This window comes from Falco biarmicus, chromosome Z (assembly GCF_023638135.1).
Source record: "Falco biarmicus isolate bFalBia1 chromosome Z, bFalBia1.pri, whole genome shotgun sequence".
Lineage (NCBI taxonomy): Eukaryota > Metazoa > Chordata > Aves > Falconiformes > Falconidae > Falco > Falco biarmicus.
In genome coordinates, this window is record NC_079311.1 from 7,801,536 (window position 1) to 7,817,418 (window position 15,883).

The following is a 15,883-nucleotide window of genomic DNA, read 5'->3' on the forward strand; positions in this document are numbered from 1 at the left end:
AACAAAACAGAACATAAAACCAAAAAAAAAAATTGGTACTTCAAACATGAAACCAAGGAGATCCATAGTAGAGAATGTGTTTTTATTTCCAACATATCAATTATACATGTCAAAAAGGAAGAACATTTTCTGTGGAAAGCAACTATCATTCTCCTCAGAACTGTATCTGATCTATCTATATATGTCATTTCTCTAATTAGTTTAATTTAAGCTGATAAAACAAATGTATCACTCAATGCTAAGCACCCTGCTTTAAAAAAAACCTAGTTTCTCACACCCTTTCAGACTAACCCAAGGCCCCAGATTTCTCCACAGTAATTTGCATCAAATAAAATATCTCTTTGGTTTTGGTTATTTCTTGGGGGTGGGAGGGGTGTGGGTGGGGAAGTTTACTTTGTAGCTTCTGATATTTAGTCCATTATCTATACGTATTTATGTTTGGAAATATACTTCGTTTTTTCAGTTATGTCTTCCTCTTCAAGCACTCTCCCATCTCCCATGATTCAGAATCTAAAATACAGCAAAGATAGTAACAGTTTGAAATGCATACCAAGCAACTACAGAGGCAGTATTTGTTGGAAGATGGCCTTGGGCTCAAAAGCTGAACATGATTTTGGTCTTCTCACCCTGAAACCACATTTGAACATCACTTGCACATGTTCACTGCTGTCATTTTGTCTTACCCTTTCTCAATGTCTCTTCAGTCTGAACTAGTATGAATTTGTGTGTCCTTTTTTTCATCTGAGTTATGTATCAAATGGCAAAGTTCATGTCTATAATGCAGTTTTTAAGTACAGCCTTGAATGTTTTTTGCTTGGGTTTTCACCTGCAGTGACAATGGGACATAGGCAACACAGTGATGAATTTTAGCTCTTGGCATGGTAAGTGGTATCTGAGGCAATTTCTGCCCGACTTGTAAGAAGTTTCGTGTTATGCAGAGAACCACAAGTTCTTTCACTCTTCTTGTCCATGGCTAAAGTATTTTTATCTGAAACTTTCAAACAGGGATTCAGCACAAGACACAAATCCAGTGTAGAGCATTGTGGCCAGACTAGCTAAGAGTCTTGACATTTTAGAAGTATTGAACCATGTCATACAATTTTAAGCTTCAGGCAGCCTATAGGTACTAGAAGTCCTGTCTTCACGCACAAGTACACAGTAATGAGTACATTTCTTCTTGGATTTTGTACAGATAATTATGCTCCTACCACATATGGCTCTTCTAATCTGACAAAACATAGCATCTCACAAAGCCAATCACAACTTAGTTCTGCAAAATGCTTCATCATCTTGGTGCACTTTTGAGTATTTTTAACGAGCTATTGGTTTTTGGTGGGTTTGGTTTTTTTTTTTGTAGCAACGACAATACAGATTCAGCCATTAATCTAAGGTAGTGCAAGCTTCAAAATGTTCTCCTGAGGTGAGATAACCCCCTTTATACATTAGCAAAATACCATGAAGCTTATAGGGTGCACCGTTATGAGAACCTGAGTCGATTTACTGGAGACTGATTTCCCTTCCTTTCATGTACATCTTTGTCTCTAATATTTTAACCGTATTGCTAGCCTTCTGCTAGTGTTCCATAGCTAGTTGTTTATCACTGGTGCTCATGGCTGACATGGTTCCTCTAACAACATGTGCGGGAAGGTCTAATGCAACTCTTGGGTCTAAAGAGAAGGAAAATCAGAGTCGGAGGTCAGTGCAAAGTCGCAGCATCGGCATCTCATAACCCACATGCAGCATGCCAAACTGTGTAGTGCCCCAGTGGTGGGGAGCACAGCAGGACATTCTCACAACTGAGAAGAAGCAGGCTACCCCTACTAGAGGACTGAGCATCAAGACATGCACTCCTTCTGACGTTAGCAGGTGGTTTTGCCCTTCAGATCTGCACCTTTGAATAGACAGCTCTTCTTTAAGTGAGTTCCAGCTCACTTTTTCATCATTAACGTTAGTGCTAAATTGTAATACTAATTTAGAAATTGTATAAAGCTTCAGTTTTATTCTAAACTTGCCTGACTATCATGGTTTAACCCCAGCTGGTAATAAAGCACCACACAGCCACTCCGCTCACTCCCCTCTCACCCAGAAGGATGGGGAGGAGACTTGGAAAGGAATGTAAAACTCAGGGGTTGAGATAAGAACAATTTAATAGTTGAAATAGAATAAAAATGTAAGAACAATAACAACGATGACAATAACAGTTATAATGAAAAGGGGGAGGGAAAGAATAACATCCGGAGGGAAAGGCGGAAAGGAGCACGTGGTGCACAGCACAACTGCTCACCGCCTGCTGACCGATGCCCAGCCAGTGCCCGAGAATGCCCTGCCTGCCCCGGCCAGCCCCCCGGGTACATACACCAGGCACGATGTCCCATGGTATGGAATCCCTCTCTGGCTAGTTGGGGTCAGCTGTCCTGGCTGTGTCCCCTCCCAACCCCTTGTGCCCCTCCAGCCTCCTTGCTAGCAAGGCCTGAGGAACTGAACAGTCTCACACCAAAGCCAAAACACAGCACCGCATGAGCTCCTGAGAAGATAATTAACTCCATCCCAGCTGAAACCAGGACACTGACATCTTCAGTGTTTCCGTAGTTAATAGGGATAAACATTGACAAGCAAGTCTATAATTGACACAAAGTTTCAAACTACCCTCTGCCTACTTTATATTGTATCTCTGTTGGTTTTGTAATATGAATAAATATCGGTAAAAAAAGAATTTATATTTCTAAATGCTTATAGAGTCCTCAGGAATGAGTAGTATTAACTATTTTGGCTTCTCCTACTAGTCTAATCTTTATTTGCTGGCACAAGTATTTTTGCACAACAAAATATGTCCATCAATTGTTCTTTTCTGTTCTGTGTTTCAACTCAACTTCAGCCTTATGGTTTTTTATTCCTGTGTTGTAAAACCCATCAGTGCTTATGATTCACTACTAATAGTCATTTTGACTTTTGAAGTTACCTTTGCTGACTGACCCAAGTAACTTTTATATCATTACAAAGTTCCAAGTTCACAACCTGTCTGATCAATGTGCAAACCTTGAAATGCTTCCACTGCTCCTCAGTGTTGTCCTTAGGACAGGTTTTGGTGTTTCCTTCACAGTCTGCTGTGTTACTGGGCCAGCTGTAGCTCCTTCCCCTTTCGGTCCCTCCAAAAGCTCTTTTAAGGGGTTTTGGGCCTTAGCATAGCTTTCAGGGAAATTTCATTAATATCTCTTAGGCTGGGACCTGTGTCTCCGTAACTCCTCTGTCTCTCCAGGTATAAGTTTAGGATTCTTTATTTCCTTCCTTTACACATACAGTAGCCATGGAGTTAAGAGTTGACTTAGAATCAGAATGTCATTTATTTTAGCATTAGAAACAAAAATAAATAAGTAAGTTTTAAAACTGCAGATACATACTCATCTTATTATAGCATCTGCTGTTGCTAAGCATCTCATTCTTCAGATCCTGCCTGGTTTCTTAGCCACTTTAACACAGTGCCTCTTAAATCTTCTTGACAGTTTTATCCTTTGTCACTGTCCTGTATTTTAACCCTTTGGTCAAAAAAGCATCTCCGTAGGTTCCTCTGGATGTTAAGCATCTCAGATGTTCAGGGTGAATCTTTCCGGCAGTAGTTCTTGACGGCTTTCACATCTCTGTCGAAGCAGCACCAGGTGAGCCCTTTTTTCCATTCCTGCTTTTTCTCTCAGGTGTCTCCTCTCAACCCTGTACAGTAATATGGGGAACTGACTATGTGCTTCATAAATGACAGTTCCAAATATTGCAATACCAAGAACATGTACTGATCTTTACAGTCAATATACTTCACCTATTTCAACTCCCACTTAACAAATTTAGAAAGACAAATGATTTTTTTCCTCTTTTACTTGTGAGTCAACTCTGCTTAAAATCATCTCCCCTCCCAACAGCCTTCTTGGTTTGTGAGCTCTCAGTATCCCAAGAGGATATAAGCATTATTTTTTTTTTTCACATTAACGTTGCTTATATTTAGAACTGCCCCCTGATTCCACAAATGGCACCAGCGTCCTGCGACACAATGAGCCATTTCAATTCCAGTTGAAATGAGAGACTGTGGAGGACTCATGCTGTGTCGTCCATTTCCTTCTCCATCCTAGCACTGGCATTAGGAGCGGGAAAGAAAAAAGCTGATTGGAGAATCATGTGGAGCTTATAGATAAATATATATATATATATATATATATACTGAATCATACTGCCTTTTTCTGTTATTTCAGTCACCAACATGTCAAGCTCCTTTAATTATAATTTCTCATACAAATAGCTTCTTTTGTTCCCCTCTATTTTGGAAGTATTAATAATAAAGGAAACAATCTATATAAACTCATATTACCACTCTTTCTGGTTTTGAACACAGTACTTACATCTGTGTATTGTACAGACTGTCTTTTCCCAAATAAATTCTTCCTGTGATTTCAGACACAGAATATAGATATTTCATTTGTCAGTCTTTGGAGCTTTTTCCTTGATCTTACATATAAGACCAGTCAAGTAATGCATTTGCTGACTTGAAAAATAAGCAATATTTCCTGACTTTTGGACTTCTGGAGTATTGAGCTACAATTGTGTCAATCCTAAACCAACATCTTGTCTTACATTATTTTAATGAGTTCAGTACCATGCCTGTTTGTCCATATTGTTTGACATCAAATACTCGCTCTATTGCACTTTGGTCTGAACATACTATGATCTGACAGTATACTAGCCCTGGACCTTCCTTGTTTATCTACCCATCTGCTCTGCATTTCCCAAAATACTTAATTGCTGCTTTTCTTCTAAAACACTTTACTATTTCCTTGGGGCTACCCAGGGTTTCCTAACACAGTGATTAGTGTTCTACACAACTTTTTTCCTCTTCCTTTGCAAAATTTTTTTTCTAGGAAAACTGTTGTCTGCATTTCTTCTGCTGTTGCCACGTTCTGAATTTCCTGGAGAAGGGGTGAGTTCAATAGCTATGTTACACTACTTAGACAAACTATAAATCTTGTTGTATATAACTGCCTGATTTTTCCTCTGGATCATATATTTTAAGCTGTTTTTATGTCTAAGTAGGTAGAAAGCTATCTGGTATGAAGTTAAGAAATGCCTTGGTTCTTAATTTTGACGAAGTTTTAGTGCCGTGCCTTGGTTAACCATAAATTCCGCCTTTTTCTTACAACTGCTTATCAAGTTACCCACATAAAAGAGTACTCGGCTGTCTCTGTGCTTTTTTTTTTTTTTTTTTTGTTTGGCTGTGTCCATACTTACTTTTTTCAATTTTCTTGCAGCACTGAGAATCCAAAGAGATATCGGTAACTGTATAACTGCGCTCTAATTCAGTGTGCTCTAATAAAGATTTTGCTCTGATGTATCCTTTCAACTGCAGTTCTATTTGACTGCCACCTTCCAGGCTTTGTGAACATACATTTCAAGCTGCAGTGTGGACAATTTGCTCTTGGCCCCTTGTAGCAGTCCCAGAGTAAAAACATTTTCATCACAGCTCTGAAGTTCCAATATTTCTCTCTGACATTCCAAAGCTGTTATTATCTCTATAGATTATCTTTTATCTCTAAAGTCCTCCTCAGTGCTAGGACCCATCCTTGTAGCTGTCATTTTTAGTTTATTCAACTAAGTATTCACTACTGTGAGTTTCTCTTTTTTTTCATTCTTTTTTCTTTTTCATTTTTTAATTTATTTTATTTTATTCTATTTTATTTTATTATTTTTTTTTAATTTTTATTTTGTTCTGCCTCCCAAAAAACCTACCACCTTCTCAGAAGTTACTGATGCTACTCGTGCATAGCCCATCCCCACCGCTACAGAGCCTATGCTCAAGCACCATTTCCTGGGCTTACCTTTTTGCTTTTCTGCTCTCCCCATTCTTAGCATCTTTCTAAGCAGCTGATCACCTGCACGCTGGATAAACAACAAGGCCATCTGCTGCTGCTCTTTGTTCTGCACCCATTGTCCACCTCCCTTGTGACTGCGATAATCCAAACTTAAAGCACATGTGGGAAAGGAGGCGGGACAGAAAGAACTATTGCTGCCAACTAAGTCTTTATGACTGTCATGTTCACTGGTGCCCTGTGATCTCAGTGGTCCCCTCTGTTACCACAGAACCCATGAATTTGCAAGGATAAAGGGAGCAATAGCTCCAAGCCCATCTTCTGCCCTAGAGACTAGGGAAAGATAACTTTATTCCGTTCCTCAGTGCTCAAAGGGTAACAGGAACCCTGTCCCCCTCAGCTACGCGAGCTCTGTGCTGGATGGGCAGCTGGCAGAGCCCTTACCCCTGAGCCTTTGACCAGTCCTGAGGTAAGGCAGTGTCCTCTGCCAGTGGGAGAAGCTGTGTGGTGCTGCTGCTGGTTTCACCAGGAGAAACACCCGTGACTGCATGCCAGAGGTGCACGCTGCACAGCACAAATGGCACAGGTGTGAGTAGTTTCTCCATCCAGATGTGTCCCACCTTGCACACCTGCCTGCTCATATGCACAGGTGACAATGAGCCTCTCAGTCACTGCTCTGCTCTCTTTTCCACACAGCAAGGGAGGCCTTGCCTTCCACAGGCACGTTATCACCTCATTGTCCTTCTTGCATGGGTGAGGGAGTTGGAGGCTGGTGGAAGAGGAGAAGCTCTTCTCTTTGTGTACTGAGGGAGCTCAGCCTCTTCTTTGCTTCTCAGTGAGCACAGCTTGTAGGTCAAGGTGGAGAATTTCCAAGCAGGTCCACTCCCCTCTCCTGGCATGATCTCTCGTTGTTGGGTTCCCCAAATGCAGCAAGGGCATCGCTGGGAACATGCCACGATATGAAGCACATTTGGAGGTCAATGAAGCTGCTTCCTCTGCTGCTACAGGACATTCAGAGGTGAACTAACTCCAGCGCAGAACACATCTGAGTGAGAGCCAGCACCAAGAAGCACCAGCGGCGTACAGCAGTAAAACCAGATGGTGCTCCTTCTCCTGCCTGATCAGATCACACCGCCTGTGCATTGTCTGCACCCACTCCAACACATCTGATGCAGTTGCCTTCAGAGAATCCAGTATTGACTCACTACGGCTTACTGTTAGGTGCTTCTTGCAGTTGTACTTTGGAGAAGGTAAGATGGATATAAAATTGTGAGTAAGCATCCACATGCTTTTCATGTATTAATGGAACTGCAATTAAATGTGAATACACAGTCCAATGTCAGCCTGGGGAAGCTCCAGTATTTAGTAAAACTGCAATGTTGGTTTTAAGATCATAAGTAGTAACTTTAAGTGCTAACAATTCATTTGTTTCATGAGAAGTCATTGGTACACAACTGCTTTATGATTTGAGTTGCTTTAACGTGACTACAGTATGATTTTTTAAAAATTTATCTGCTGTGGACCTTGATCATTCTGTTGGTGGTTTGGGTATTTTCTCTTTGTCTTCTGGCATTTGAGTAAGCTTTTTAATGTTAAGCTTCTTCTGCAGTTTCCCCATAATTTATGTTTCTCTGTCTCCATGTCGATGGCATTTGATCTGAGAAAGGAGAACATTTACTGACTGAGGCTGGAAATGAACGCTTTCATCATGTTTCCTTAATGCATTTTTGTGTAAGCCTTAACTATATTCTGTTTTAATAAAACAGTAACACATATAAAGCTTAAAAAGGACTCCTACTTGTCTGAAACATTGCAACATTGTGCTGCTCTTCACAGAGTAGAAGAAAAATACTTTATTTTTTTCACTTGAGATGGGATAGCAGATAAACATAGCTATTTCACTTATGATTTCTTTATCAGACTTCTCACAAAAATCTGATATATCCCCATTTAGGAATTACCAGTGATTGCAAAGATGAACACAATGTTCAGGGCAATGTACATGGTCAACTCCACTTCTGTATTGTACGCTTAGGCGAGTATTAGAGCTTTCTGAAAGAAAGAACTTGATGAATTTAATTATTGGGGAATTACGGGTGTGATACACGATGTCACAATTTTCAATATGTCAAAGCTAGCCGACACAAATCAATAATAAAAGAACGATTATCATCTAAAGGGGTTTTTATCACTGTTTGAAGCAAGCTTGGAGACAGCCCAGTCTTGCCACAAGAAAGACCAAACCAAATGGCTTTATTCAGCATCAGCTGTTCCTTCCAAAGTGTCTTTGGATATTGCTCCCTCGGGAGGATTTTACAGATGCAAAACAAAACACACTTTCTGAATTAGCATTGGGATGACAGACAATCATCTTGTGGTTTTGGTGGTTTTTTTGATAAAAGATCTTCCCAAAAAATCCTACTACAACATGCAAGCAAATTAGGCAAATTATTTTGCCTAAATTTGAGGTTCAGACAGGTGGGATTCAAAACTGCAGCTCAGATTCAGATGTCATTGGTCTGCCATGATTCCAGATGAGGAAGAAAAAACGAAACAAGAAACAGAAAATTCAGTGTCGTCGAGGCCAAATCCAATGAAAAGGAGCAGTACGACTAGAAAGTAACACAAAAAATTGTGGTAAGGTGTTAATAAGAAGGTAAAAAGGATGGGGAAAGAAGGAAGGTATTAAGTAATTTGCTGGGGGAATTTCTAGGAAAAGGTAATAATAAATTAGGATGTGTCTAAAGGTCTAAACCTATAGGAAGAAAAACTGTAGTCACAGATAACTAACACTGGCATTGCTTTCGTCTGGCATGCCACAACATCTCTGAGAACAGCAGTGTATTACAGGCAGACAGAGCAACTTCTAACTGCTAATTGTCCCTTACGTCTGGGTGGGAGAAGAGACACAAGCACATCTTACACATACAGGGGCCATATTACACACTTGGGAATACATGTATGCATACATTGGATCCATAGCTTTATGGACTAGACTGGCGGTCCTTTACTGTAAATAAAATGGGCTTGCTTTGTGCCTTACACAGGCTCAAGCTTAGATTTGAGCATCTTTAAAAAGCTGTTGCTTGTATCTACAAGAAAGAGGATGCAAAAAAACTTATTTCTGTCACATGTGAAATGTGTTTCTGGATCTATTTAGCACTGTATTTCACAGGCTTGGCCATTCCTGAATGATAGGTAGTTAATCTGATAAAATTAACCTGATTTTGTTGGACTGAGCTTACATCCACAGCAGTCACTGAGGGCCTAAAACACACAGCAGCAAACAAAAGTAAAGCTTCTAATGTAAATGTAAATGCCATGGGGACAATTTTAAAAATACAGTTCCAAATACATTCTGCTTTGATTGATTAAAGATCCAGATTATCCTGACAGAATGCACATGTGCAAATAGGTAATTAAATACATAGCTACTAGGGCCCGCATCTGTAGCTGACATAAAATAGCCAGTGTGAAATGCAGGTGTCATTTCTAATAGAAAAACTGCAATAGGCAACAACAAGATGGAAGTGGTTCCCAGCAATTACCTAGATTCCTGGAGAGTGAAGACTTTACAGTCCACTGGGCCAGCTCTATTTTCCAGCTACACTGATAGATTTTTCCTTCAGGTGATGTCTATATTCCCTATCTCTAATTTAGAACAAATACTTTAATAAAACAGCTCATTACACTTTCAGTAGACTTTCAGTGGGAAAAGACACTTAAAAATAATAGGTATTTCCCTATATAATAGTCTAATACAATTCTGACCCAGTTTTCATTTTTTCATTAACAAAGTCAATATGAAGCTCATAACAAATACAATGTTTATGGGTTTGGTTCGTTCCATTGCTTTTACCATGTATTTTCTGATGTCAGCTTTTCCGAAGTTCATAAATGCCTTTAATTTAAAGTTGCATGACAGAGAGAAAGGAACTCCTGCATATCAAGAGGAAGTAACAAACTTCAAAGGTAAGCTAGAGTTACCTTACATGACAGACATTTTTACTACATTGATAACATACTTAAGTAATTTGTGGCCAGCTACTTAAGAGCCAAGTTCAATGAAAGAGCCATCTGGTGCACAGGATTCTGCACAAGCCCAAACAAAACTGATTTTTGAGGGTTCGCAAAGGCATCTACAGTGCAGAAGCCAGATGGCAGATTTTCAGAGCTGTGACTGCAATGTCACATTCTCTGTGTACTCTTTTATGCACTTGGACATTTTAAATGAAAGACTCAAGCAGTAGTAACCAGTTACCTAATTACCTGCTTGCACATGCAAACTTCAAAAGAGATGTATGGAACATACACATTTTATTGTTTTTTTATATATTTTGAGTTGACCATTGAAAATAGGCTGTTGTCTACCACATCACATTTGCACACACTGTAACTGCACATGCAAATATTTGCATTTGTAAATGCCCAAACTGCTAACCACATTGAGAACTGAACCCAAAACGTAGTCTGAGAGCTCTGAGCAATGAGGCTATTGTTGAGCAACGCAACGGCAACAGTTTGGGCAACGGGAAGATCACCTTTCTTTGAGGCCCCATCCGTTCGAGGAGGACTTCTCACAGGAAATGGGAGACTTTGTAGCCCGTTATTAAACCTATTAGCTATCTGTTTATCAGCTGGAGATTGATTACATATACAATTCACCTGAAATTTATTTAGTAAGTATTTAAAACCTCTGAATGATAAAATTACTTTTTATTTAGTATCTTTTCTACATTGTATATATTGGAAAGAATGAGTGTCCTTATGAGAAGGGAAATAATTTTTTTAGCAGCATGAAACTAACACTAGTCCTTTCAATCTGTGGCAATCTCATACCAAAAAGAAATTAATTTCTCTTGCTCACACAATAAATTGTAATCTGAATATATTATTCTCAAACTCTTATTACTCACTCACTGAGATTAGGCATGACTCTGGATTTTCCCACCAAGCAAAATTTTTCAGAAAGATCATCAGTGTCATGGAAGTAGCCTACAAGCAGTTGAGATCACACCTTTGTCAAATCCAAGTAGTCTAATGCGCAAAATGTGCGATTCATTTTGCATGTGGAGCCCTGGGTATGTACATTCCCATATGAGCTTGTTTTGTAACATGTAGGCAACTGCAAGCAAATACTATCTAACACACAATTGTTAACCTAGAACTTTGTCTTTGGCAATTAAGAATAGGTGTATCTACTAATATTCAGCACCTGTATTCCTTGATGTGCTATTAGAACTACAGCTTGCTCATCTTTGTATTCATTACTGATCACAGATGGCTTATTGTCAGACAGGGTAACTTCTTGTCTTGTACAAGAATGCACCAGCAAAAGACTAAACCAAAGTAATTGTCTTCATGATTAAGCAACTGCTGTAATTACTATAGGTTTGTTACATATGCAATTAAGACAGCAGGATTTTTGCATCTATGAATAGGTGTGAAAGACTGTGTCTGAAAATTAAGCTGAAAAACTTTTGAACTTCTGTCTGAACAATTTTGTACATGAGGGAATACCACAAAGCCTCAGAAAGCAGTACTGAAAGCATCGCTGGAAGTTTGTGGCCTATTCACATCTGTTGAATTGTGAAGCACCGTGGAGCTGGGCTGACGCATCGCAGGAGTATCACTGGGACATGTCACAGTGACTCATGGTTACTTTAGGGAAAGTGATTTGATGTTGTTTGCAAGGTTCTAGAATTAATAGAGGTAGTACTGTCTGATACTTTCTGTATTGATTTTAAGTATTTAAACAACAGCACACACGAATACAAAACTATTTCCTACTTCAAAACTTCAGCATTTCAGAATTGATGCTGTCTTTGGAGACAATGTGGTATCTCTGTATACCTCTGTTTATCTCTCTATCTCTGTGTATCTCTCTATAGCTGATACATTTCAAATGAAAAAAAAATATCTGATTTTCCCCCATATTTTGTTATAATCTGTTTTCAGGAAAAGTAGGCAAGACGCAAAAAAAAAAAACCCTCTCATACTGCTGAGGTTTCTGCTGCATGAAATGCAGCCAGGCAGTACTGCAATGAGCCATAACATGGCTTTCAGATTTATAGAATGTTCATTAGAAGGTCATAAGGAGATGCCAGAGCATTTTAGTTATTTACCTGCTCCTGGGGAGACAATACCTAAGTCAGGGTAATCAAAGAAAAGGAGAGGAGCTGTCCTTCTAATCTGGCAGCAGCCTCATAATTCAATTCAGGTAAAGTCATTTTTTCCAGAACATAAAGGTAATTTTATTTGTGAAGCTGTTCAAAGAAAATTTACCAGTTATTCAGCAGCAGACTAAGTATTTCCAACCTTTGTCTGCTGCTTTGCAGAACAGCATTCTTATTTTGATCAAATAACTTCAAGAAATCACTTTTGCCTGGAAAGTTATGATTGAAGAACTTCAGTTGGGAAAGCAGAAATTTAGAAAAAGTAGAGTAGCTGAAAACAAGGAGTTAAAAAGAAAACCTGTATCTGTGCAAGATTATCTGCTTGGCATAGCAGTCTGAACTGATGCCATCTATAATGGGACTATTCTCAAGTGAAAAAAATAACCTTTACTTTGAAGCAAAGAACTACCTCTTGAATATGCATATTATTTGTCTGTAATTTATATAAAGGCATATTTTTTTCCAGCAAGTGGATGGAATTATACCCATGTAAGTGTGTATATTTATGAGTACACAGAGGAAACCCAGAGCTCAGCAGGGATCACCTGTTTCCCCCACTTTGTGCCATGTTATCTGCTGAATCAGAACCAGTTCTGAAGAGAACTGAGGAGCAGAACCATTGTCTGATGGCTATGCCACATGAGAAATCAGTCCCACACTTCTCCCTGGGAAGGGCCACCCCTAACTCTGCAGGCTACTTGTGGCAGGACTTTACAATTACATCAAAAGCCAAAGTAGCTGGCATTTAGAAAACAAGCACGGATACTCCCTTCTAGGACCAACTGGATTTGGTCAGCGCCCATTCTTTTGTGGGCTTCATCAGGAAACAAGAAATCCCTGTTTTACTTGAGAGGTTTTCCACACGTTATGGTTTGCACAGAAATAATTTGGTCTTTCAAGGTTAATACAGTGCTGCCCCTCTGCTTTTACAGGTCAAGTACTTGCAGGATGATAAAATCCCCCAACGGGTTTTGTTCCTTCTGCCGATCCCTGTGGAACAGCATGGTAAGCATGTGTTTCCCTTCGTTCGGGCCATCATGGGCAGATGTGGGGTGTAACAAGCATTCAAGGGTGCATACTAGTGCTGAGCTACAGCTCTACCTTACAGCATGATGTGTTCTTCCAACAGCATCCCAAAATACAGGAGCTGAGCAAGCTGCCTTCATCCTCTGGTACCCAAATTCCTCTTGAAATGATACATTCTTATCCACATTGTAAGTGCTCTCACTGCCCACATACCTTTTCCGTCATTTCACTCCCACTAATCCTTTCAAGCACTGCGATTACTCTCTGCCTTTTTCTGTTTATTCCTTTATGGGTGTTAATTTCATCTCTCTCATTCACTCTTCTTTTGACTTGTTTGCTTTTTCAGAGTTGTCTTTGCCTTTTCATTTTCAGTGAGATCAGAAATCCTGTCGGATTCAGTCCTACAGTCTGTCATACCACATTTTAACTCTGAGTGGCAGATTTAAGAAGTTTAAAGTGTCAGAACACTTTAGGGAATATTATGATGAAAAGTAAAAAAGTAAAATTAATCTAAGCAACACTTGCATATTTCCCTGCTTGCTTACACTACATAGATATTTGAAGAGATATTTTTTTCATGAGATATTGTATTTGTTTCTTACTTGTGACAGATGTGCTTTTTATCTTGATTATTTTTTCTTCATCTTTGGAAGTATTAATGAGAAACCTAGTTATTGATGGGAAATTAGGAATTAGGTTTATTGATTTCTCTTTCATAATGAGCTCTTTTTCTCAAAGAACCAGTGGCAACAGCTGGTCAAAGAGTTAATTATGCATAGAAAAAATAATTTTTGTCTAATTAAATTAATTTGAGCATTTTCAAATAAATCAAAAGGGCTACGGATGGCTGAATTATTCCTGGAAATCATTTGATACATAATGTATTCCTGAAATGGAGACTACAGACTAGAAAATAAAGTTATTAAAAAATATTCAATCATATTTAAAATACATGTACAAATAACTACAAGCAAGGATCACAGGCAACTACTGCCATGTTCATCTTTGTAGACTTTGCACTCTTGGAGGGTGGATGGTGTGCACTGTTTACATAATGATGTGCAGAGCTATACCATGATATGAATGCTTGATCATTTGACCTTAAGGCATCCAACCATACACTGGCACATACAGAAAACTCATCCAGAAGAATTTTAGAAAAAAATATAAATGAATTTACAGCCACGAGCCCAAGCTGCAGAGCTCTCCAATGAGCTGCAGCTCCCAGGGTTTATGAGCACATCTAAAATCTTGGAAGCCTTGCAATGTCTGTGGGAGTCCCAGTTCAGAGGTGGCTTCCCAGCAGCATGGATTGTCCCCAGGTCCCTGCCCCAGGATGCTGTGGGAAGCTGGCATTGCCTGCAACCTGGGAAGTGCGAACAAGGGCACCCCAGTTGAATCTCACCTGCATTTCCACATGCCTTCGTCAGACCAAGGTATTCCTGCTTCCAAAGGTCTCATGCAGGCTTATGTAATGGTACCTTGCAGATACACTGCTGTACAGGACACTACCTCCCTCGTCAGCTTTCACGGAAGAGCAATTACACTTCTAAATTCAGTGTTTGCGAAGAAAACCTTGTACATATGCCCAAAAAATGCCTCATTTATTGAGCAGTCACAGTGTCTTCAGTAAGCCCCAAAATAACTACAGGAGACAGGAACAGTCCTTTTTGTTTTCTTTTGCTTTCCTTGTGCTGCAATGGGGGCTAGATGTATATTCTTATTAACACTACTTTAAAGGGCTTTGAGGATATCGCATCTTTAATTTCTGGTGTTTTGTGTTAGTAGTAATACTACCTGGGGGGTTATACTACTGAACCAAAACATCTGAGATGGAAGATGCTATAGACTGGCATCTTTCCTTTCTGAAAAAAATCTCTTGGTACTTTTTTCGGCTGGCCTGAAAACTGTTTAGGAAAGGATGCAATATGAATAAATAAAGATAATGGTTTTTATCACTGATATAAAGAGTGGGGTGCCAAATTATGCCTAGTCTGTCATGACCCTCATCTGCTAGCCTCCAAAGGGAATTAATCCACCTGTTTTCTGAGACCATCATGATTTTAAACACAAAAGAATAAAACAACATCTTGTAAAACTCATGCTCTCTGTCACGTGCATAATTTTTATTTTTAAACTAGGATAGACTGGCCTATTAGTTTCCCCAAAAAGAACCCTAGATGGATATAAAAGTTCATATTCGTCCCTTTTATTCAGAGGTTTACAGTAGGTCTTTCTAGCTTGCTCTTTCCAGTGTCTTGTCATTGGTATGGATTTCCAATGGAAAATGACAGTGTGGAATAGAGCCCATAAAAAAACATTTATCTGCCTTTCACTTTGAGCACTTCAATAAGCTGGTGTGCAGATCTATTTCTGATTTGGCTTCGTTAATGTTCAGAAAGCTGACCTGTATTTTGTTTCTGTTACAATATGACTTCTTAGATGTGCAGTAGGCTTTCTGGGGCCATGCATGTTTTAATTAATGTAACACTTACTTCATTGGGATGTTGAGAAGCTTAATTAATTCAGTCTTTCACAGTCAGGTGGAAAACAATGAGTAATCACAAAATACTGCCAACATTTATTTTGTCCAAAACTTGATGGCTGTCTCTATTGGAAAAATAACTACATTTTATCAGAAATATAATGTGAGTACATGATACCGTAAGAGCAAACCATTCTATGTATTAGTAACTCCACTGCTGCTGAATTAATCCTGCAACAGGACAGGAATCCACACCTTCCCCACCTGAAACAGCCCTGCAACACTTGACTGAGATCAGCAATAAAATGTGTGGTCAAGGCTGCAGGTTTTGCTTTTTTAATAAAAGTGGAGTG